The sequence below is a fragment of the Monodon monoceros genome, unplaced genomic scaffold (genome assembly GCF_005190385.1).
Source record: "Monodon monoceros isolate NGI ecotype Baffin Bay Population unplaced genomic scaffold, NGI_Narwhal_1 Super_Scaffold_11, whole genome shotgun sequence".
Taxonomy (NCBI): Eukaryota; Metazoa; Chordata; class Mammalia; order Artiodactyla; family Monodontidae; genus Monodon; species Monodon monoceros.
Window position 1 is genome coordinate 98,758,751 of NW_021703767.1, and position 27,280 is coordinate 98,786,030.

Here is a 27,280-nt window from a genome sequence, read left to right on the forward strand (position 1 = left end):
TCTCTTCAGATGACAGGCTACAGAAAACCTGGAGAAATCTCTGCTAAAAAAAATGTGGAGGATTGATGCAGCTCAAGAGGTGTAAGAAGTCAGCTATACAGGCTAATAAGTGTGCCACCCAGATCTCCCTTCAAGTGAGAAACTGATCTGAGAACTATAGACAACAGCCTCCAGCTTCTATATATTTCTTTTGAATTCATTGTAGCCACATTCTCTCTGGGCTGCCCCCAGCCAATGTCTAAGCATGGCAAAGGTACTAGAAGTACTATAGCTGTAGTCTAAAGTGGTTCCTACTATCTACTCTCCCTTTCTTCCCCTTCTTGTTTCACAGCTATCAGATGTTCGTTGAAAGTTTTCTTGCCAACCCCTGGTCCTTCTCCTCTTCACCTTTCCTAGATATTAACCTTAATAAATCCCATTCATGTTTAATTCTCTCCATGCTTCTACTTCTTATAGGACCCAACATGGCACACTAACTCTACCAATCTACTAACTCTTGCACCCAGAGGAAATGAAATAAGACCCATAGCACTAGTAGTACCTTAGTTCAATTATAGTTAATCCATCACAAGGTACATTTACTGAGTGCCACAATATGGCAGATAGATATAGATACAGATATAATCACCAACTATTGTCATACATGTGCACATATAAATGAATGAGATATGGTCTTTATTGTCAAGAAACATAGGGTCTATCTGGAGAGACAGATACATGTAAAATTACTAAAATCACATTCATTCAGTGATAAGACCATGTCATAAAGGAAATGTATCAAAGTGTTTTGGGAGGAGAGAATCTCTGGGAGGATCTTATAGTGAAAGCTTCTAGCACTGATCTACTTGTGGTACATTATATTTTCCAAAAATGACCATAAGAGCATTTGTAGTCTCACATGATCTTTCAGAAACTTGTCACTCTCTCAAAAGGTAGAGTCCATTTCCTCTCCCTTGAACCTGCTATTGTATTTGAAACTGACAATGAATAGAATGCAGCAGAAGCGATACTGCACAGCTGCTGAGTTCTAGATCCTAAAAGACAATGCAGTTTCACCTCAGGATAGATGAGCTAATGCATAAAAAACAAAACGAAACAAAACAAAACAAAAAACCCCTGCTACCTTAAAGATTCCGTGTTGGACAGACGCAAGGAAAGACTGCACAGAGACAGAAAAAAATGGTCAAGGAGTCCCAACTCTAAAGCTTCCTAGTCCAGGCCCCAGACATATGAGTAAGCAACTCATCAGATGATTACAGCAAGCAGCAGCCTTCCAGCTGCTCCAGGGGCAGCAGAGCCTAGCTTTCCTTTTCAAGGACTTTCCAAATTGCAGTCCAAATCATGACTAAAACAAATATTATTTTAATCAGTTAAGATTTGATATACAAAATGAGGTCAAATGTACAAACTTCCAGTTATAAATAAGTCATGGCAATGTAATGTACAGCATGGTGATTATAGTTAATAATTCTGCACTGCATATTTGAAAGTTACTAAGAGAGTAGATCTTAAAAGTCTTCATCAAAACAAGAATAGAAAATTTATAACTATGAATGGTAATGGATGTTAACTAGACTTATTTTGGTGATCATTTCGCAGTGTATACAAATATCAAATCAGTATCTTGTACACTTGAAAGTTATATAATGTTGTATTTCAATTATACCTCAATTAAGAAATTTGGTGTAGTTTTCTAGATTCAATTGCAAATGAATTTCAACAGTTTTTCAATTGATTGATAAATAGAAGTGTATATGAGTGTGCATGTATTATCTGTTCATCATATATTCATTAAGGGGATTTCTACTCATCGATTTGTATGAGTTCTTCATTTTTAAAATATGGTATTAGTATGATTCATAACTGTTATTTTCAAATGACAAAAAGTTTCTCGACTGAAGCTAAAATAGAACTTACCAATTCATAGAGCCAGAAGGGCCAGGCATTTAAAAATTCCAGACAAAGATTCAAATGTTCAAACAATATTTTAAGAATCTTCCATTTTATCTTTCAAATGTAGTCTTATTTTTATGTTGTTCATTTTCAACCAGTCTCTCTCTTTGTGGTACTAAAAATGGCCCTCAGCAGCTCTGGATTCCATGATCCACAGAGTCAATTATACCATCAAACTCAGACCATTTCTTAGAAAGTCGTCGTAGCATACTTCCTGAAGATGATTCCTTGGGTTGGCTGGAGAAATATATTCATCTGTGAATGGATACATATGGCCTGGAAGATGGATTGCCCTCATGCCCTCAATCTTAGGCCTAAGTCATTGGTCAAGCTCTATCACAAAATACAGACAAATTCACTGAAATATCCTTTTAAATCATTTATTACAAATATATTTTCCTGTTTCATTTTTGGCCATTTTTTTAGGTATTTCTTCTTTGATGAATAGTTTTTTATTTTCATGTAGACAAGAGAATTTCTCTTTACCTCTTTTCTCTTTCCTTCAACAATTTCTAATGATTTTGTATATTTGATAAAAGTTATTTTCGTCTACTTTTAGGCAGTTTTTGATATTTATTATATTTTAATTACATAAAATTTGAAATTGATCTGAGCATCTATATTGATTTATTTTTCCAAGTGTTAGCATCTTATCTGAACATCATTTGTTGGATAATTCTTCCTTTCTTCATTGATTTGTAAATCGTCTTGTCATAAATTAAGTTTATATGCATAGTAAGTATATTAAGGATTATTTGGGGCTATGAATTCCACTAAGTTGTTGGCTCTATTTTTTATCAGTAGCACAGTTCTTTGACTTCTATATCTTCTCATAATTTATTATTCAGGAGTTTCACTGATTCTTCCAATTTAAATTACTCATTTTTATGCCATGCATTAGCCAGTAGTTCAACCCTCAGAAATATATTTGTTGTAATGAATTATCTCAGCTTTCTTTCTTTTGGAATGAATTACACTTACTTTGTAACAGCTTTATTGATGTAAAACTGACATACTATAAAGTCCACATGGAAAAAGTGTAAAATTTGATGTTTTGACATATGCATATAACTGTGAACTATCACCTCAATCAAGATAATAAACATATCCATCACCCCCAAAAGGTTCCTCATGCCTTATTTTAATCCTTCCTTCCTGCCCTTTTCCACAGTTGACCTCTTGTAGTCAGTGGTCTGCTTTCTGTTAATATACATTAGATTGCATGTATAAGATTTTATATAGATGCAATCCTATAATATACATTCTTTTCATCTGGATTCTTTCACTCACCGTAATTGTTTTGAGCTTCATCCATACTGTTGTATTAACAGTCTCCTCCTCTATATTGCCAAACAGTATAATTCATATGTCAGATTTGCCACAATTTGTTTATCTGTCATACTACTTATGGCTATTTGAGTTGTTTCCAGTTTGGGGCTATAACAGAAAAATAGGCTTCTATAAACATCTGTGCAAAAGTCTTTGCGTAGATAGAAGCTTTCATTTTTCCAGATAAATAAATATCTAGAAATGGAATGGCTAGGTCTAATAGCAGATGAGTGACTGACTTTCTTTTTCAGTGTCTAGTCGTGTTTTAATCTTAGATTTAAAATGAGGAGTCAGCTTTATGCCTACTTGCTTTCATAGGAATTATCATCTGTTATGAATCAGCTGAGCAAGGGAAACATTACAAAAAGAGACAAGACCATGGGGTCCTAGAATTTAAAGCAAGAACAACTCTTGATGATCACAGATTCCTAAGCCCTCATTTTACAAAGGGAAAAAAACTAAACAAAACAAAACCTCAATATCTGAGAAGAGTAAGTGACTTGCCCAAGGTTACAGAGAAGCAGGACAATTTCCAAAGATAATTGCTGATCTATTTATTTTACCACTAACATTGGCTTAAAATTTTTTCTCAGTCAGCCTTTTTAGGCAGGAAAACATGCAAAAGTGTTTTGTTTTTTTTTAATATTTAGAGCAATTTTACGTTCACAGCAAAACTGAGTAGAAAGTACAGAGATTTCCCGTATACTTCCCGCCCCCAAACAAACATAGCCTTTCCTGTTATCACGAGTCGCCACCAAAGCAGTACATTTGTTACAACTGACGAATCTACATTGACATATCTTTTTCACCCAAAGCCCTTAGTTTACATTCGGATTCACTCTTAGTGTTGCACATTCTATAGATTTGGACAAATGTATAATGACATATACCCACCATTATAGAATCATACAGAGTATTTTCACTGCCCTAAAAATCCTCTGTGCTCCACTTCTTCATCTCTCTCTCTCCCTAATCCCTGGTAACCACTGATCTTTTTACTGTCTCCATAGATTTGCCTTTTCCAGAATGTCACAGTGTTGGAATGACACAGTATGTAGCCTATTCAGATGGGCTTATTTTACTTAGCATGTGTGCATTTAAATTTCCTCCACGTCATTTCATGCTTTATAGCTCATTCCGTTTTACTGCTTAATAATATTCCATTTTATGGATATTCCACAGGCTATCTCTTTACCTACTTACTGAATGGCATTTGGTTGCTTCCAAGTTTGGGCAATTATGAATAAAACTGCTATAAACACCCTTGAGCAGTTTTTTTGTGTGGACAACAAGGGACTTTTAAAGAAACTACAAACTATTTTCCAAAGTGTGTAATTTTACATTTCCTACCACCATTTTATAAGCATGGAGCTTATTCTCCAATTGGAGCAGTTTCTCCAATTCTCAACCATTACTTAATATGGTCAATCCGTTTAATTATAAATATTCTAATAGGTGTTTTTGTGTATCCTATTGTGGCTTTATTTTACATTATCCTAACAAGAATTTGTAGAGCACCTCTGAAAGAGCTTTTATGAGACCCAAATATCACTTGACATCCAAATAGGATATCATTTGACATCTAAATATCAAATACTTTTCTCATATTTGAGCTTTCTGGTTCCTTTACTGATTTTTTCAGAAATTTTGTATATTATGGATCAAAGTTTCTATCATTCTATGAATGATATTTTCTATCATTCTATGAATATTTTCTATCATTCTATGAATATTATTTGTCTTTTCTTTCATTTGACATCATTTAAAATCAACAATGTCTTTCAGTGATGAAATTCAAAATTTATAATTTTTTCCTATTTTGGATTGTGTTTTTGGTACTGAAACTAAAAAATCTTGGTCACTGGGCTTCCTTCCCTGGTGGCGCAGTGGTTGAGAGTCTGCCTGCTGATGTCGGGGACACGGGTTCGTGCCCCGGTCCGGGAGGATCCCACATGCCGCGGAGCGGCTGGGCCCGTGAGCCATGGCTGCTGACCCTACGCGTCCGGAGCCTGTGCTCCGTAACGGGAGAGGCCATAGCAGTGAGAGGCCCGCGCACCGCAAAAAAAAAAAAAAAAAAAAAAAAAAAAAAATCTTGGTCACTGAAAGTAATAGATATTTTCTCATTTTATTCTTGGAGTTCTATACTTTTAGGTATAGACTTATGTCTATGATCCATTTTGAATTTCCATTTGAATTTATATATGAGGCAAGGTATGCATTCAAGTTATTTATGGTTAATTTCCATTATGTATATAGAATACATTCAGGAAGATAATTTTTGATAAATTGAATGCTTTAACATTATGAAATAAGATTCTTTAGTGCTTTTGTCATTATTTTATCATCTGAAACCTACTTTGTTTTGATATTAATGTAGTCACTCCAACTTTTTCTTTCAATTAGTGTGAGCATGTGCCATTTTGTATCCTTTTACTTTTAATCTATTTGTTTATTTATATTTAAAGTAGGTTTCTAGTAGGCAGCGTAGAGTCGTGCCTTCTTTTTTGCTCCAATCTGACAATTTCTGCCATTTATTGGGGTGTTTGGATACTCTATATTTAACGTTATTATGTATATGTTATAGTTTTCAGTTTAGGTCTGTTCTTTTGACATTTCCTTTGTATTTGTCCCATATGCTTTAGTTCCTTTTTCCTCTTTTTTCTAACCTCTTTGGATTAATTTAATATTTTTTATAATTTCATTCTATCTCTTTTACCTATCACTCACCAAACGCTGATGGCAAAATGACATTCATTAATGTTTCCACAGGAGAATATCTCTGTTTTATAGTTCCTACAGATTATATAATCGTTTCACCATTTTTTTCCATTAGGGGTTTTGCATACAATAGTTCATCTTATTTTTTTAGACAAAATCACTAATCTGTTTTTAAACTATAGCTACTCTGTTATTTATCCAATTAACAGCTGATATTTTCTGCAATGATAGGCTATTCAGGTCTTTCTCCTGAGTCACCCAAGATTTTTAAAAGAGAAATGCCCAAGAGTCCTGGTCAACATGACACAAGATCACAGTGAGAAAATGTATTTAACTATCATCCACCTGTGGTCGCACCATCTTCTAAACTGAATGTTAAAATCAATTGCATATTGGGTTTTACAAATGATTTTATTCTTTGGCCCTTTAATTCTGTTGATTTGGGCACCCTCCACCCAAACTTCACTTTGCCTGACATTCATTGCCCATTCCCTAAATCACACCATCACTTCCATCTCTGCATCTAGTACAGTACAATTTTGTTGCCTAAGAGAATACTTCCAAATATTATTTTACTCTAAATTATTTTGAGCTATTTTAAATTGGTTTAATTCTATTAAAAGTCCAAGGTAAGGGCTTCCCTGGTGGCGCAGTGGTTGAGAGTCCGCCTGTCAATGCAGGGGACACGGGTTTGTGCCCCGGTCCGGGAAGATCCCACGTCCCGCGGAGCAGCTAGGCTTGTAAGCCAAGGCCGCTGAGCCTGCGCGTCCGGAGCCCGTGCTCCGCAGCAGGAGAGGCCGCAACAGTGAGAGGCCCACGTACCGCAAAAAAAAAAAAAAAAAAAAAAAAGTCCAAGGTAAAACAAAACACACTTACATATTTAAATATTAATTAATTATAAAGAATTCCAGTATTATAATTGATTCAACAAGTCCATAAGACCCTTAAATGTATTTATGTAGTATTTTCTCTAATGTGTTCTAAACATCAGTTTATAATTTACTGTTAATTCAGCAAGAATATTTTATTAAGCACATGCTATAAGCCATGAACTCTGCTAGATGCTCTGACAATTCATGACTCAGAGTATTTCTCAATTAGGTATTGCTCTATCATTTGCAACCGCCCAGATTTATGTTCAATGTGTTTATTTGAGCTGCACTCCTTATTAGGAAAACAAGCATTTGAACAGACCATACCGTTCACCATATTTATTTCTATCAGTTATTTCTTGCAATTTAATATTAAATAATTAAGATAGAAACGAGACTATTTGCATTTGTATTAGTAAATTGATCAAGTTATGGTAATAGGCTCACGTAAACAACTTCACATTATTATCTGAAAAAAGCTATGAAAAATGACAAATTTCATGAATTAAATATATAGAGGTGTTTATCATCATGACAATGCAAAAATGGAAGAAAGTTGACGTTTTAAAATTTTATTTTTTGATTTACTCATTTGCAATTGCTTTGTCAAATATTTGAAAGCTTTTGGGCTTCCCTGGTAGTGCAGTGGTTGAGAGTCCACCTGCCGATGCAGGGGATGCGGGTTCGTGCCCCGGTCCGGGAAGATCCTACATGCCGCGGAGCGGCTGGGCCCGTGGGCCATGGCCGCTGAGCCTGCGCATCCGCAGCCTGTGCTCCGCAATGGAAGAGGCCACAACAGTGAGAGGACCGCGTACCGCAAAAAAAAAAAAATTTGAAAGCTTTTGATTCTTGCTGGTCATCAACATAAAATTAAACACAATAGGTGTTCTGTTTGATTCAAAATAACTAAAATTTCATTATAGTTTCATTATCTACAATGAAGCTATGACAATGAATAAGTATTTTAGATTTTGCCAATCTGAGATTTTATGTTGTAAGAAAATACATAGTGACATCAAAATAATTGCTTACAGTTATACTTTTTTTGACAGTTTCTAATTCTGTCAGCCTCCTAGTATGGTATGGAATTAAACATATGTTATATTTTGCATAAGGGTCTCACAATATGAAATCATCAACCATATTGACTATAAATTGGCATATGTGAAATTTCTAAGAGGAAAATCTTTAGATGTAAATCTGTGAAGTAGAGATAATTATCCCATCTTTACTTTGACTTCTAGAATGGATATACTACAGATACATACTTAAAAACCCTTTTATTTTTCAAGGACAGATGAATAAGATATAAATAACTGTCTAATTCAATGACTCACAGTGAACACAAATTAAATTACTATGGTATATGAATAGGAATACTCTATACAAGGTCTGGAACCCAACCCCAAAAATAAAAGTACTATTCTGTATCATAGATATGAAGGTTATTGTTTTTATTTGGTAGAAGAGAATTCAATATGCCCCCAAATTTCAGTGGTGCCAAAAGGCAAAGAGGTTAACTATAAAACCATTTGTGGGGAATGATGATAATTTAACTTAAATATCAAATTAAGATACCATTTACAAAACTAACACAACATTGTACATCAACTGTACTTCAATTAAAAAAAAGAAATATCATTTGCAATTCAGGAGAATGCATTTATCACTGCTGCTAAGGTATAGTTTATTGGGTGTTATAGACTTTGAAAAAAGAGACACAAGGTTTGATATATATTCATACTGTAGAGTGATTTCCTATTGCAAATGATTGGAACAGACTTCTGGCATCCTAATGTTCCTGTGCTGATGGGCTCTTGTTTTGTTCACTGTGTCTAAAGCAATAAAATCCGCTTGTAAGCTCTCCTCTGGCAGCTGAGCACTGCATGCGTTCAGGTCATTATGGCAGTAGGGATGCTCAGTTGGGAAAATGGTATATAAATAACGATAACGTGAGCAGAGTCTGATTAATCCTTACTGGCCAGTGACTATTTTTAGGATCCTCTTGCATTTGGAAGGATTTATGCTTCCGAGGAATTGAATGTAAGAGTGTGAATGCTAACTCCATTCTGACAGCACAAGAGGAGCTTTTAGAAAACAATTACTTTAGAAGTGAGTTCTGAAAATCAGAGCATTTTTAAGTATACTTATGTAGTTTTTAAGTAAGTATGCATTATGTTTTGAGAACTATTCCTATGAGAATATTTTATAAAAGTCCCCCCAAAATGTAAATCTCAGGGAAAGACAACAGTTGTTTTCCATTAGTATTATATTCTATTTCTTAGTGATAACTTTTTGATGTAGTCTCTGCAATTCATTTTATTTTATTTCATTATTTTAAAAAATTATTTCTACCTGGTACACTTTCTCATTCTCTCCTTTCTTTTCTCTCTCTCTCTCTTTCACACACACACACACACACACACACACCCCACAGAGATATAAAATAATTTTTCCCAAATAAAGAAATAAGGTAGAACTCAAAGAGGTGGATACATATATTCATGTATCTGATATTTGGGATATTTATATAATTGCATTTCCAGTTATACAAAGCAACATGGGTAGCTTCCAAACAATTAAGTACTTTAGCTCTATCAATTAAGAGAAACAAGCTCATATTGTCAGTTAATAGCATACATCTTCATATCAACTGTGACTACATATTTTAACATTTTCATTACCTTAAAACCACAAAACATCTGATCGAGCTAAACCTGTCTATTATTTGCAGCTTTTTCTGTGCTGGTAGGATCTAATGTTTTACAAACATTATCATAAGCTCTATCAGACACTTAATTTAGATTTATAAGTACACTACCACAAATATCTTGTGTTGATGACTTAACCAGATTGATAGTTATCTTAATTTCAATATGATAGACTTATTGGTGCTTTCGTCTAGCCAGTCTTTAGATGACCGATAATACTGACTGTGATTACTTCTCCTGGTACTAGCCACCAATTTTTGAGCATTTGTAAGAGATGCTATTCCAGGTATTCACATTTATGATTTATAATTATGAGACCTACTGTGAATGTTATGTAATATTATGTAATGTTATTTGTATAATATTATCCCTATTATACAAATGAGAAGGGCACTACAGTTCAAGGGTAATAGCTTGACCTATATAACAGAACTAAGTTAGTGAGCTAGGTCTATAATGTAAAGGTCTATGGTTCCAAAGCCATGTTATTTTACACATTATGTCATGCTACCTGAGGTTGATTTAATTTGATTTCTATTTTTAAATATTTTTGCAATCTATCTGAAATCTAATCACAATTTGTCATTTTCTCTTACCATAGGCAAAATGAATTCTTGAAACTAGTCACAGCCATTTATAGTGAACATTTGTGACTCATGTTGGCCATGGGGCACTACAAAGATGAATGTGATAAGATCCCTAAAAAAACACATTGCAGATTATAATGAATAGTATTAATACACACTTGGGATTTAAAAATGCTATAAAGGAGTAACTAATTTTAACTTGTACAATCTAGCAAGCCTTGTAGGAGAAATAGGCCTTGACAAATAAGTAAAACTTGAATACATAGATATGGGGACAAGAAAGGGGAGATAAACGATTTTAAGCAAAGGCACTGAAGTTGAGAAACATTAGACTGAAAACTGCAAACATGGACAGAACATAGTTTTGCTTTCCTGAGATGGTATATGTCTAGGATTTGTGTTTGTTGTAAGATACAATGATAATACCCTCACTACCACCACCACTACAACTTCTTTACTTCTTTCCCTTCCTTCTGAAAATACTAAAGTCGACAACTAAATATAGTAATTGACTAAAATTATAGATTCTATAATATATAATGTGCTTTATACCCATTTTAGGTTATTTTATTATAAAATAGTAAGCCAATTCTAAATTTCAAAATTACCTTTATGACCTATTGAGAGTTGTTATGAATGAAACTGCTTGGACACTGGGAATAATTTGATTTGATGATTACAACTCACCACATTCTAAGGAAGAATTAAACTTGGAAAGAAATTGAACCTATGAAAGGACATGTATATACATGAGCATATTTATTAACTCTTATCTCCTATATCATCTCTCAGCATTTTGTACCTGCTTTTAATATATCATTTAGAGAACTGTATTTGAATTATTTATTTTACATGTTTGTTTCTCCCCCCAAATTCAGTCTGTTCTGAATGAAGTTCCACATCTTTCCATTCTTTAGATTAATAGGACAAAATACTTTGTCATATTTTCATCTTCTGAAAAAGTGTAAAGTTGATTTATATTTAATAATGCCTTGTTAAATTCAGAGAATAACCTTTACTATGAAAGCACAAGTATTGTCATATTTCCTACAGAAAAAAATGCACTTGTATGACACTGAACCAAATGCATCTATTTTATGAGCACTGTCTTATTTTTAGTTTAAGAAAGCTCAACAATTATTTCAAAAATGATATTTTCAATTGGGGTATATTAATGTAGATAAACATGCATAACTCATCTGGATAAATGCCTATTGAAAAACATTGAGATAATTCTATTTTAAAGAGGGAGAGACGTAAGTCATTTACAATTGTTAAAAGAAGTGTAATTAAAACCATAACAAAGAACCAAACAGAAATTATGGAGTTGAAGAATAAAATGAATGAAAAATTTTAAAATTGCAATGTAGAGTGTCAACAGCAGACTTGATGAAGCACAAGAAAGAATCTGTAAACTCAAAGACAAATTATTTGAAATTACCCATACTACCCAAAGTGATCTGTAAAGTCAAAGCAATCCCTATCAAAATTCCAATGGTATATTTCATAGAAGTACAAAAACAATCCTAAAATTCACATAGAACCACAAAATACCCTGAATATCCAGATTAATCTTGAGAATTAATCTTGAGACTCTTGAGAAAGATGAACAAAGTTGGAGGTAGCACACGTCATGATTTCAAACTATATTACAAAGCTATAGTAATCAAAAGCGTATGGTATTGGTGAAAAACATACACGTGGATCAATGGAGCAGAATAGAGAGCCCAGAAATAAACGCACACATATACGGACAATTAAACTTCAACAAAGATAACCAAGGATACCCAGGGAAGAAAGAATAGTATCTTCAAAAATGATGCTGGGAAAACTGGATATCAACATGGAAAAGAATTACATTGTATCCTTATCTTACATCATACACAAAAACCAACTTAAAATGAAGTAAAGACTTAAACGTTAAGACCTGAAAATATAAAACTTTTAGAAGGAAACATAGGGGACAAACTCCTTGACATTGGTCTTGGTAATTTTTTTAAAATTTGATACTGAAAGCACAGGCAACAAAAGCGAAAATAGACAAATGGGACAGCATCAAACTATAAAGCTTCTGCACAGCAAAAGAAGCAATCAACAGAATGAAGAGGCAACCTATGGTATGGGAGACAATATTTTCAAACCATATATCAGATAAGGGGTTAATATCCAAAATATATAAGGAACACATTTACTCAACAGCAAAAAAAAAAAAAAAATGCAATCTGCTTAAAAATTCAGCAAGAACCTAAAAGACATTTTTCCAAAACACATACAAATGGCCAACAGGTATATGAAAAGATGCTCAACATACTAGTATTTCAGAGAAATGCAAATCAGAACCACATTGAGATATCACCTCACACCTGGTAGACAGTCATTTTCAAAAAGTGAAAAAAAAAAAAGTATTGGTGATGATGTGAAAAAAAGGAACTTTTGTACTCCATTGGTGGCAATGTAAGTTGATACAGCCATATGGAAAACAGTATGGAGTTTCCTCAAAAATTTAAAAATAGGACTATCAAATGATTCAACAATTCCAATTCTGGGTATATATCCAATGAAATAAAATCACTATCCTAAAGAGATATTCTTCTCCACATTATCCCTGACCTCCAGTATCATTTTCCTCTCTCACCAAATGCACACACTCTAATATATTTCAATTCTGTCCTTGGGTATATATCCGTCCTCATAAAATATTTAGTGTTGTGTTTATTTATAGGAATTTATGCATATTTCCCTTTTTATTTTCATAACTGCTATAACTCTTTAGATTTTATTCTATTCCTTGCTCTTTAAATGTACATAGTTATTAAAGTACATGTATATTTGCATTTGTAAATGCTTTTTCTTAGAATTCCCTAACCAAGCAGCAATTTGATATTTTTGTATTTTTTTCTAATTTATTTCTATTTTTCTAAATTTTAACATATCTCCATCCTAACTTTAACTTCTGCTTTAATCATACTGAAACTCCTTTGGTCCCAGGCCACTTGTCATGCTTTTCTTTCCTTTCCATCCTTTTCATCTTCCTAAAATCCCTTTTCCTTTCCTGTGTGCTTGAAAACTCTCTTCCAAATACTGTTTCTTTAACTTTTGACATTGCCTGCATTATTAGTAAGTTAGTTAAATAAATGAAGTAAATTAAAACTTAAATTGACTTAAAACACACACACACACACGCACACACACATACACATATACACTCGTTAATTTACAGAACCAGAGTCTTAAAGAGAAGGCAGGTAGATGATTAAAGCAAGGACAAATTGTTTTGCTAAAATCCTGGCTTTGCTCTGCCCCCAGCATGTTTGCTACATCCTGAGACTGGACCCTTCATAACTGCAGCAGCTATTTGGGCTATGCTTGCTCATGCATAGCTGTGAGCGAGGGAGCCTGTCTTCCTCAGGTTGCATTTTAATGGTAAGGAAGCTTCTTTCCATGAAGCCTGTATCAAATTCTTCTCAGGTTAACTGACCAAATTTGCTTAGGCCTGCCCTTTTGTATGTCAGATACTTGCAAGGGGGAATGCGTTTACCAGGATTAGATTAGACTGTTTTGAACACATCAATCAGTTTCCCGTGAAACACATGGGTTGAGATCTTGAGGAAGCATACGTGCATCAATCAAGTTTCTCTTACAAAAGGAGAAAGCAGCATTTGCACACTGAGAAGAAACAACATGGATACCACACAGACTCACTCCTTACCCTGTTTAGTAAAAGTAAATAAATGCTCCTATCTCAGACTTACACAGCACAATAAATATAAATATGCATATGGGTATCATATGTTTCATTGTGGAAGATCAATACTTTCAAAAACTGGATGAATATTAAAGAGTTAACTGTATTAGATTTGGCTTCCTCATCATTAAAGAAGGGACATGATGTTAATCGCCTCCCTGCGAGGTTGTAGTTTTTAGCACCATTATTAGCACATCATACTTGGTAACGTCCTAAGCCTGGGTTGATTATTCGACAGTGCTATTATTAATAACTCTCCATTCTAGATGAGCATGAGCTCTGCAGTTTACCATTTTCTAGTATGATTTAAGTTATAACATTTGACTAAAGTCAAAGTTTAAAAAAAACAGCCTCTTCCACTCTTGTTAAGAAATTATATTGTAATTGCAGTTGTTTTTGAAACACATTTACACACACACAAATACATACACACACACCCATACACACCCTCAGTGTAGAAATTCTCAGTTGCAGGTGAGATAGTATCAGGATTTCTTTTCAGAGATATTTGGGAACACCCATCTATTACCTTATTGTATATTTAATGTTTTTCGTTCGCAGATATCCTTCCTGTCTTAGTACATTCAAACTTGCCTATTTATCTTCTTTTGATCTTTCACACTTTAACACGAATGTCTTGTCAGCAGAGACAGCTTCATTGGCCCACCCCTCCAATACTAGGACCATGCTTTAAACAGATACCTAGGACCATGTCCTTTGTATTCATAATTCAGAAGATTTATTAAGTAATAAATTATACATTTATTTGTAATGATTTGATTGTCATGTTATTTTCAACAAGACTCTTTTTGGATTTTGTTCATAATATTATTCATTTCCTACCACATATTCAATAAATATTTGTTAAATATGGTGTACTGGGTAAGGTTCTCTGGAGGCTGTTAATTTATGAGTGTTCTGTGTGGCCTGGGGAAAAAAGTCAGTATTCTAAACGGATATCAATCTCAGGCTATAACCTCAGGTATTACAAATGTAACTTCACTTTTCTATTAAAGAACTTAATTTATAAATGAGCTTTATTACATTACATGATAGAGAAACATTATTCAATCAGTAATGAAAATCGCAACCCATTATGTGTTTCCCGTCAAAACAGGTCTCTTTCACCCCATAGTGAGTTCTATGATCTGGGGCTTAGGTAGTAACCTACTTGGAGGGTGAGATTATAAGTTCTCTGGGTACAGTCACCTCACCCCACTGGCATATGTTGAGTCATCTCCATCCTCACCAAGTCTCACAGAGCCAGACCATATAAAGTGTTGTTGAGGCCTCCTTCTCCCAGTCACAAGACTTCTCTAAACCTGGTTGTCAATACCATGTCCACACATTTCTTGGGCACAACTGAAACATAATGTTACTCATACTGGTACATAAAAACCTAACAAAACTTTCTCAGGTCCCTCTGACTAAAGGGCTCTTGCTAGCGTTTCTATCCTATGACTTCTGAACTATGCTGGATGCCATAAATGCAATGAGGTGTGCCAACTTCTCAGGCAACATGAAGAAAGCAAGGCTACATTAACAGTGTCAGTTAGAAAGGTTTGATTGATAAAGAAGAATCATATGACCCAAAACAAAAATACTTACATACTCATAGTCTATTGCAGGAAAAGATACAATATGATGACAGCATTAAAGTAAGGATATGTATCACAGATGAAGGATGCCTCATAGGAAAGTGTCCGAAGAAGCCAGGAGGGAGCCACAATTGCCCTGCTTCTGTAGGGTTTATCAAACAGATTTTCCCTCTCAGATCAGGACCCTTATATGTATACAAAATACCTCAGAAACAGAACCCCAAATGGGGACTCCCTTGAGGTTTCTGATGGTCATGTAAGCATATTCTACCTAATCAGACCCAACTGCAAATTGTCCCAGAAACCTCACAGATACCAGGTGCAAATCATCAATCTCACTGTTATCAATAGAAGAATGCTGACAGGCTGATACAAACCATCTCCAAACTCCATAGACCTATGGCTACCAACCAACACTATTTAATCAATATGTTTCGTGCCCCGATCAGCATTCAGTGCCCTGCAGGTAATTCAGCAAACAGAGCAGGCCAATTCCAGGGTGGAATTAAACTCAGCACAAAGGAAGAGCCTGGATTTATTTGAGCAATGCCTTCCAAAATACATTTACACCTAGATTTTTTCTCTCCTTTTATCCTCCAACAACAGTCTATAAATATTTAAATCATTTGGAACTGCACCAGTGTTCTGGCAGGAAAAGAAGGCACATTCAAATACAGCAATTAAGGAGCCTTCAATAAAGAGACATTTTCAAACGGCGGCTGGTTTGACCATACAGGATGCTGCTATTCCCAGAACTAAAAACAATGGTAAAATATTAGGAGCCCTAGGTCAGAGTAGCCAAGGAAATAATAGCTTTTGGAAATAAGAAAAAGTAACTGTATGGAAAGGATAACTGATGGAAGGTCCAAGAGATGTGCACTTCAGACACTGGATGCAGCCAACCAATGTTGATCAATAGCAATATGGCTCTAGGGGAATGGAGAATACATACCCTGGCTGTATTCTCTTCCTTGACTCTGATATTCTTCCAGAGGGCAGGGGAAGTCATTGATACATTCAATACGGTGCAGAGTCTGAGACACAGAGCACGTGGAGAATATGAACAATGCATCTGGAGAGGCAAGAGGAGAATATCCATCATGGTGTCAGGGAAAGGTAAAAAGCTGGCTCTTATGTCATGGTGCATTCTTGAATATCCATAGTATTTTATGGAATATAATTTATGCTCGACTACCCTCAAGGATTGAAAAGTAACGCTGCAGGACAAAACAACATGAAAGCATAGGCATTTTATACTCAGAATCATTTTTTTTTCTTTTAATTGGGGAGATTTATTTATTTTATTTATTTATTAATTATCAACATCTTTATTGGAGTTTAATGGCTTTACAATGTTGTGTTAGAGTCTGCTGTATAACAAAGTGAATCAGCTATATGTACACATATATCCCCATATTCCCTGGCTCTTCCATCTACCTCCCACCCTCCCTATCCCACCCCTCTAGGTGGTCACAAAGCACCGAGCTGAACTCCCTGTTGTATGTGGCTGCTTCCCACTACCTATCTATTTTACATTTGCTAGTGTATATATGTTCATGCCACTCTCTCACTCTGTCTCAGCTTACCCTTCCCCCCTCCCCGTGTCCTCAAGTCCATTCTCCATGTCTGCATCTTTATTCCTCTCCTGCCCCTAGGTTCTTCATAACCATTTCTTTTTTGTTTTTTAGATTCCATATATATGTGTTAGCATACAGTATTTGTTTTTCTCTTTCTGACTTACTTCACTCTGTATGACAGACTCTAGGTCCATCCACCTCACTACAAATAACTCAATTTCATTTATTTTTATGGCTAATATTCCATTGTATATATGTGCCACATCTTCTTTATCCATTTGTCTGTCGCTAGACACTTAGGTTGCTTCCCTGTCCTGGCTATTGTAAATAGAGCTGCAATGAACATTGTGGTACATGACTCATTTTGAATTATGGTTTTCTCAGGGTATATGCCCAGCAGTGGGATTGCTTTGTCATATGGTAGTTCTATTTTCAGTTTTTTAAGGAACCTCCATACTGTTCCCCATAGTGGCTGTATCAATATACATTCCCACGAACAGTGGAAGAGGGCTCCCTTTGCTCCACACCTCCTCCAGCATTTATTGTTTGTAGATTTTTTGATGATGGCCATTCTGACCAGTGTGAGGATTGTAGTTTTGATTTGCATTTCTCTAATGATTAGTGATGTTGAGCGTCCATTCATGTGTTTGTTGGCAATCTGTATATCTGCCTTGGAGAAATGTCCATTGAGGTCTTCTGTACATTTTTGGATTGGATTGTTTGTTTTTTTGATATTGAGCTGCATGAGCTACTTGTATATTTTGGAGATTAACCTCTTGTCAGTTGCTTCATTTGCAAATATTTTCTCCCATTCTGAGGGTTGTCTTTTGGTCTTGTTTATGGTTTCCTTTGCTGTGTAAAAGCTTTTAAGTTTCATTAGGTCCCATTTGTTTATTTTTGTTTTTATTTCCATTTCTCTAGGAGGGTCAAAAAGGATCTTGCTGTGATTTATGTCATAGAGTGTTCTGCCTATGTTTTCCTCTAAGAGTTTGATAGTGTCTGGCCTTACATTTAGGTCTTTAATCCATTTTGAGTTTACTATTGTGTATGGTGTTAGGGAGTGTTCTAATTTCATTCTTTTACAGGTAGCTGTCCAGTTTTCCCAGCACCACTTACTGAAGAGGCTGTCTTTTCTCCATTGTATATTCTTGCATCCTTTTCAAAGATAAGGTGACCATATTGCATGGGTTTAACTCTGGGCTTTCTATCCTGTTCCATTGATCTATAGTTCTGTTTATGTGCCAGTACCATACTGTCCTGATTACTGTAGCTTTGTAGTATAGTCTGAAGCCAGGGAGCCTGATTCCTATAGCTCCAATTTCTTTCTCAAGATTGCTTTGGCTATTCGGGGTCTTTTGTGTTTCCATACAAACTGTGAAATTTTTTGTTCTAGTTCTGTGAAAAATGCCATTTGTAGTTTGATAGGGATTGCACTGGAATTGTAGATTGCTTGGGCAGTATAGTCATATTCACAATGTTGATTCTTCCAATCCAAGAACATGGTATATCTCTCCATCTGTTTGTATCATCTTTAATTTCTTTCATCAGTGTCTTATAGCTTTCTGCATACAGGTCTTTTGTCTCCTTAGGTAGGTTTATTCTTGGGTATTTAATCTTTTTGTTGTAATGGTAAATGGGAGTGTTTCCTTCATTTCTCTTTCAGAATTTTCATCATTATCATATACAACTGCACGAGATTTCTGTGCATTAATTTTGTAACCTGCTACTTTACCAAATTCATTGATTAGCTCTAGTAGCTTTCTGGTAGCATCTTTAGGATTCTCTATGTATAGTATCATGTCATCTGCAAACAGAGACAGTTTTACTTCTTCTTTTCCAATTTGGATTCCTTTTATTCCTTTTTATTCTCTGATACTTGTGGCTAAAACTTCCAAAACTATGTTGAGTAGTAGTGAGAGTGGGGAACCTTGTCTTGTTCCTGATCTTAGTGGAAATGGTTTCAGTTTTCACCATTGAGAACGATGTTGGCTGTGGGTTTGTCATATATGGCCTTTATTATGTTGAGGTAATTTCCCTCTATGTCCACTTTCTGGAGGGTTTTTACCATAAATTTGTGTTGAATTTTGTCAAAAGCTTTTTCTACATCCATTGAGATGATCATATGGTGTTTCTCCTTCATTTTTTAATATGGTTTATCACATGGATTGATTTGTGTATATTTAAGAATCCTTGCATTGCTGGGATAAACACCACTTGATCATGATGTATGACCCTTTTAATGTGCTGTTGGATTCTGTTTGCTAGTATTTTGTTGAGGATTTTTGCATCTATATTCATCAGTGATATTTGCCTGTAGTTTTCTTTTTTTGTGACATCTTTGTCTGGTTTTTGTATCAGGGTGATGGTGGCCTCGTAGAATCAGTTTGGGAGTGTTCCTCCCTCTGCTATATTTTGGAAGAGTTTGAGAGTGATAGGTGTTAGCTCTTCTCTAATGTTTGATAGAAATTGCCTGTGAAGCCATCTGGTCCTGGCTGTTTTTGTTGGAAGATTTTTAATCACAGTTTCAGTTTCAGTGCTTCTGATTGGTCTGTTTATATTTCCTATTTCTTCTTGGTTCAGTCTCAGATGGTTCTGCTTTTCTAAGAATTTGTCCATTTCTCCCAGGTTGTCCATTTTACTGGCATATAGTTGCTTGTAGTAATCTCTCATGATCCTTTGTATTTCTGCAGTGTCACTTGTTACTTCTCCTTTTCATTTCTAATTCTATTGATTTGAGTCTTTTCCCTTTTTGCTTGATGAGTCTGGCTAATGGTTAATCAATTTTATCTTCTCAAAGAACCAGCTTTTAGTTTTATTCATCTTTGCTATCATTTCCTTCATTTCTTTTTCATTTATTTCTGACCTGATCTTTATGATTTCTTTCCTTCTGCTAACTTTGGGGTGTTTTTGTCTTTCTTTCTCTAATTGCTTTAGGTGTAAGTTAGGTTTTTTATTTGAGATGTTTCTTGTTTCTTGAGGTAAGATTGTATTGCTGTAAACTTCCCTCTTAGAACTGCTTTTGTTGCATCCCATAGGTTTTGGGTTGTTGTGCTTTCATTGTCATTTGTTTCTAGGTATTTTTTTATTTCCTCTTTGATTTCTTCAGTGATCTCTTGGGTATTAAGTAGTGTATTGTTTAGCCTCCATGTGTTTGTATTTTTTACAGTTTTTTTTTCCTGTAATTGATATCTAGTCTTGTAGCGCTGTGGTCAGAAATGATACTTGGTATGATTTCAATTTTCTTTAATTTACCACGGCTTTATTTGTGACCCAAGATATGACCTATCCTGGAGAATGTTCCATGAGCACTTGCGAAGAATGTGTATTCTGTTTTTTTGCATGGAATGTCCTATAAATATCAATTAAGTCCATCTTGTTTAATGTGTCATTTAATCCTTGTGTTTCCTTATGTATTTTCATTTTCGATGATCTGTCCATTGGTGAAAAGTGGTGTTAAAATCCCCTACTATTATTATGTTACTGTTGATTTCCCCTTTTATGGCTGTTAGCATTTGCCTTATGTATTGAGGTGCTCCTATGTTGTATGCATAAATATTTACAATTGTTATATTTTCTTGGATTGATCCCATGATCATTATGTAATGTCCTTCTTTGCCTCTTGTAATAGTCTTTATTTTAGTCTATTTTGTTTGATATGAGAACTGGCTCTCCAGCTTTCTTTTGATTTCAATTTGCATGGAATATCTTTTTCCATCCCCTCACTTTCAGTCTGTATGTGCCCCTAGGTCTGAAGTGCGTCTCTTGTAGACAGCATATATATATATATATATATGGGTCTTGTTTTTGTATCCATTCAGCCAGTCTATGTCTTTTGGTTGGAGCATTGAATCCATTTACAGTTAAGGTAATTATCAATATGTATGCTCCTATTACCATTTTCTTAATTGTTTGGGTTTGTTTTTGTAGGTCTTTTCCTTCTTTTGTGTTTCCTACCTAGAGAAGTTCCTTTAGCATTTGTTGTAAAGCTGGTTTGGTGGTGCCGAATTCTCTTAGCTTTTGCTTGTCTGTAAATATTTTAATTTATCTTTCAAATCTGAATAAGATCCTTGCTGGGTAGAGTAATCTTGGTTGTAGGTTTTTCCCTTTCATCACTTTTAATATGTCCAGCCACTCCCCTCTGGCTTACAGAGTTTCTGCTTAAAGATCAGCTGTTAACCTTATGGGTTCTTTCCAACTCCAATGTTGAGTGGAGTTGGGTCTTAACTTTGAGATGGAGATATCTGGGAGAGCTTTCGCTGATTGATATTACATGGGGCTGGGAGGTCTCTGGTGGTCCAATGTCTTGAACTCAGTTCTCCCACCTCAAAGCCTCAGGCCTGACCCCTGGCTGGAGCACCAGACCCTGTCAGCCACACGGCCAGGTACGTGGGGAGTTTCTTGCCTTCTGGGAAGTCTCAGGGCTTCTTTCAGTGTTCAGTAGATGTTCTGTAATTTTCCACATATATATGTATTTTTGATGTATTTGTGGGGAGGAAGTTGATCTCCACATCTTACTCCTCCACCATCTTGAAGGTCCTTCCCTATAACATCTGAGAAGCAGGTGTTCTGGCCTGTGTGATCTGGTTTTGTGTGTCTCTATGGAACCGGCCTCACTGCATCATGCTCCATCAGATGAATTCTTAATAACCCAAGGGGCACTGCTGAAGTCCCAACACATCTTTAACCTGACTCTGTTTTCAAACTCATAAACTCAAAATATTGAGAGGCCAACCAGAAAGTATTCATATTCTTAATTTTCTTTATTAGCAGTAAATATGAAAACAAGGTTCTCTTTTTTTCACAGCTCTCCCAGGAATCATGAACTGAAGTCTGAGAAAGGCAATTATGTAGAGCTGTGATGGAAATTAACAACTAAAGCAGTGCCAATTGAATTGAACTCCGGATACAAATGCTGGTCCAGGAACCATTGGATTCTGGTCTTTAGATGGTTTGCATGAAATAGATTTTTGGTTAATTACAATAAGGCAGAATGGAGGAGACTCCTTGCCTGACAGCTGTTTTCCAACAGCCAGATGAAGAGACACATAAGGCGGGGTCCTGAACAAAGGAGCTCCTGTCCTCGTGGAGTTTGGGGACCTCTTTGGGTCGGTGGGATTTTCTCACCCTCCTCCCCTTCTCGCCCATTCCCAGCAACTGGAGAGGTAATCACAGAAGGGACCAGAGAGTTGGCAGCAGGGAAGAGGGCAGCAGCTGCAGCCGCCTCTGGCTGTGGTGTGGTGCCTCCCGCAGAATCATTTTCTCTTCTGATTTTTTAGGGTGGAATTCCATCCTGCATGTAGTGATAAACTGGCTGGGGAAAAGGCTATGGGGCAAAAGGAAATTACCAAAAGCATAAAAGACATTGTGTTAATATACTAAAGTATCATTTACTACTATGGTTATGAATACTTTGATTTCTATTATCTCATTTTAATTGATAATAAGGTATTTATATCTTTAAATAATGTTTTGATATTTATATATTTATCAATATACTTAAGCTAATCTTTTCTATAGTTGGACAAATAAGGATATTTAGGCTCCAAGAAATTAAACCACTCTTCTAAAGTCACACATATACCGGTTGCTTAGTCATACCTAGAATCCACACCTAGTTCTCTGATTCATTTTTCTTTCTACTATAAATGTGACTATATAAATCACTTATTTGATGCAGTATAATAAATAAATAAGCAAACAAAAATTGGCCATACCATTTCTTCTAAATTTCAACCATTTCTTTTAAATTTCAATGACACTGGAGCACAAATATTAGAAAAAAATACAAAAGTTATGCATTTTGAAAAATGAACTCCTCAATTTGACAACAACATAATAGAGTACACTACATTGTGACTATTTATATGTTGGGATAATATTAAGAGTCAGAGATTGAATATTTTAACAGCATTCCAAATGCTACAAATTAAAATATGTATAGTTACCATCTCATTTTACGAATTAGATTTTTATAGAAATTACAGACAAAATGAGATATTTCAGACATGAAATATTAACACGCCCAAATAAACATCTATATATTTTTTGAAATTAATGTTTAAAGTCCATCACAGATAAGTGCTACATTGTTATTTCCTGGAAAACTTTTGAGTAGTCAACTATACCTATATGGTACTAAAATGAATTTTCATGATTTAAATTGCAACGACTAATCCAAAAGCTGAATTATTGGGTGTGATGACAAATTTTCTACGTCAGCTTGGCTAGGTACCCAGATAGCTGGTCAAATATTATTCTAGACGTCTATCAATATGTTTTCTACTTAATTGTCCAGGTTCACCATTAACCACTATTTCCTGTTCCAGGGCCTCTAGGTAAATAATCCAATGAAGTTTGTATTCACTGGTTCCTAAACATTTCATTCTTTATGCTTCTTAGTCTTAGCTAACTCTCTTCTCTCTCCTTGTCTTCAATTATTTTTCAGCACCCTTTCCTTCCAGTCTAGAAAAATCATTGCTTATTCTTTAACAGAGTGCCCAAAATTGCACTCTGTTAAGTCCTCTAACTTTTCCAAACAAATTTGTCATTTCCTTCTCTGTGCTCCCACTGTATTACTCACACTTAACATGTACTATTAAATATTTCTGATATTCAAAAAGCTTAAACAATAATATGAGAGAATCATGCTCACACAAGCTATTGTAAGAAACAAAATATTATCAGTAAAATAGAAGCCACCTTCTTCTCAGAGTTAACCACTATCTTAATATTGGTATTTGTTGTTTTTATAGATATTTTATGTTTTTATTACATTTTATATCCTTAACTATATAGAGATATACAAATATATAATATATATATTATTTGCATGTCTTAAAGTTTTAAATTAATATTCTCTATGTATGTATTAATATGTATGTACTAATATATGTAATATATGTGTATGCATGTGTGTTTGTGTGCTCTTTCTTCTACAACTGACTGTTTTGGAAAAGAGGTTCAATAAATTTGTGGTGTATATATTTATGAGGAAACTTGTGGTACCTTTGCATGGCATAGATGTAACTTATTTAATTGTTATCCTGATAACAGACATTTTGGATGTCTGTAATTTTTTTTTCTGTTACAAAATCTGCTGCTCCAATATCTTTGTACATATATGTGCATTACTTTCTCTAGGCCTCACACTAAGAAGTGGAATTGTTAGCATCTAGGACATGCATATTTTACCTTAATTTTTATATACTGCCTAATTGTTTTCCAAGGTGGTGTTCCAATTTTATCCAACTAACAATGCATAAAAGTTCCCATGGCTCCATATGTTTGCCATCATTCGGTGTTGCTAGATATTTTATTTTTTCATAATTTAATGGATGTGACATAGTATCTCACTGTGCTTTTAATTTATTTTCCACTAACTTCATATCTTCTTGGTCATTTACTGTTTTCTCTTCTGTAAATTGCCCATTCATTTTTTTTTCTTCCAGTTTACAAGACATCTTTTCTGTAGCCTGTGATAGCCTCAAGAGCAGAGGCCATGTATTATTCATTTTTCCACCCTGGCATTTTATGATGCTCAATTAAATGTTTGATGATTGAAAATCATAAGTTCCCGATAGGGGCTAGTGCAGGCTTTTGGTATCTTTCTCATGTGATAGCCACTACATAAGTTCTTACATTTATGTTACCAGTCAGGGTATAGTTTCCTATTGTGCTTTGAATTTCGATGTGCTTGGTTAAAAAAGTTAATTCAAAAAATATTCTAGTGGAGAAGAATGATACATTTATTAGAAATGCTGCACATGGCTTCCTCTGCTTAGCTTAATTATAGCAATTTTAAGTAGTGAAATCCTGTGGTGGAAAATACTTTTTAAAAGTCTGTCTTTATTTTTGTAGACTTAAGTATATGGCTGGGAATTCATAAGGCATAACATTAATAAAAGTCATAGTGGAAATATTTTCCTTTGTTTTCTGTTGAATGTTGCTCAAAATAAATTGTATGTTAGCTGATGCCTGTAAGTATTTAGATTTTATAATAATGCTGTAGTTTAAATAGAATTTGTTCCAAATGATTTTGAGCTTCATATGAACACATTGTCCAATATTTTTCTGTCTATGACAATTATTATACTTAATATTTATTGGGCTTCTGTAATGTACTGTTTGAAAAATATAAATTATATAAAGCATTTAGTAGAGATAATTCACATTGTAGAATTTAGAAGGTAAAGATGTTCAAATTGCTACATACAAGGCAACCAAATTTTGACATATTAACTGTTGTGACCTTCCTTTTTATTTAGGAGGTATTTGGAAAATTCTATGCTCACTTCTTTCATATAAAAAATGTTACTCCTCAGAACAAAAACAGTGAAATGGTTGGCTTTTGATTTTGAAAGCTAAGGTCTAGGCATATGCTATATGAAGGAGTTCAGATTTATACCATAAGGAATGACAAGGCATTGCAAAATATTAAATATGGGAGTAGCAGGATTAGATTTGCATTATACAATAATTAATATGACTGAAGAGTGAAAGATAGAGGAGGGAGTGGGTAAAAGTAGGGGCACTTAGAAGTCAATGGCAGGTCTTAAGGAGAAATGGAAACTGAACAATTGATATACAATGGGGAAAGGGAAGAATAAAATCTAGAGTGGTTTTCCCAGATGAATTGAGAGGGCTTAAGAGTAAGAGTAACAATAGCTAACATTTATATTGTGGTTGCAATATGATAAACAGTAGCTAAGCAATGGTGGCTAGTAAGTGCTTAACCACCAGCTCTCTGGAACCAGGGCTGGGTCAGGGGAGGGCCCTGATTTGTAGTTTGTCCATTGTTTTGGTGTAAATACCCCCAGTATGGCCAACTTCAAGCTACCAATAAAATATCACTCAATAGCAGTTGGTCAGAGATGTGAAAAATCTGCTCTCACAAGCTGCTGTGAGTTGGCTCCAATATGCCACTAAAATTTTTTCGACATGTGTTAACTTATAATCCTCATGACATGTCTAAGTCAGGGTTTCTTAACCTTGATACTGTTCACATTTTGAACAAGATAGTTGTTTGCTGCAGGGTGCTGTCCTGCAAGTTGTTGAATGTCTAATATCATCCTGGCTTCTACTCCCTAGATGCCATTAGTACATCCCCCACACTAGTTGTGATAACCAAAAATGTCTCCAGTCATTGTCAAGTGTTCTCTAGGGGGAAAAAAATCAACTGCAGTTGAGAATGACCACTTTAAGGCATATAATTTTCTTCTTCTTTTCCATCTTCTTTTCTTCCTCTACTTATTCCTGATTCTTTATTTTCCTCTACTTCTTTTTATCTTTGCAAATGAAGAAATTGAAACTTAAGAAAAGTTAGATACATTTCCCATTGGACCATTCAATATATAAACTCAGTCTGACTCCAAAGCAGATAGATGGAAGGACAAATAGATATATAGAGACATGGACATAAATATGTAATCTCAATGCTATAATTACTGGATAGGAATTATCACGAATCAACCAGTTCTTATCCTGACACCCATTTTGCATGGTCATTAATTTCATCCTTGGTTTAATAGAGAGTTTCTGCTTGTAGAATAAAACAATAATATTAAAATTAATAAATTATTAACATTATTTTAAGATAAAATTTTGTTGTGATCATTCATAATCATATCTCTGTGACTCAGTTTATGTTTTGTGAAAATGGGATAGTAATATATCTACATCAAGAACTGTTGTGCAAAAAGTAAAATAAGAGAAAGACAACTACTGTATGATATCCCTTATATGTGGAATCTAAAATAGCTGAACTCACAGATACAGAGAGTAGAATGGTGGTTACCAGGGGCTGGAGGGTGGAGAAAACGGGAGACATTAGTCAAAGAGAACAAATGTCAAGTTATAAAATGAATAATTTCTGGGGAATCTAATGTACAGCATAGTGATTATAGTAAATAATAATGTATTATACACTTGCAGGTTGCCAGCAGAGTAGTTACATCAGTACCTGTTTTCACTAACTGAAAGAAACCTGAAGAGGATTTCCACTTAAGAAAAAAGCCACTACTGTACTAATACAGATATTTTGGACAAGCAAATTGGCATGACTGGAACTTTTGGAAAGCAGGGGAACACCCTTTGCTTTAGGCCATTTCGGCTTAGGAAAGGTTTCAAAGGAATACTCTACTTTCAGAAAGCACGGAAAACCTGTATTACCTAACATTATGGTAGTAATCATT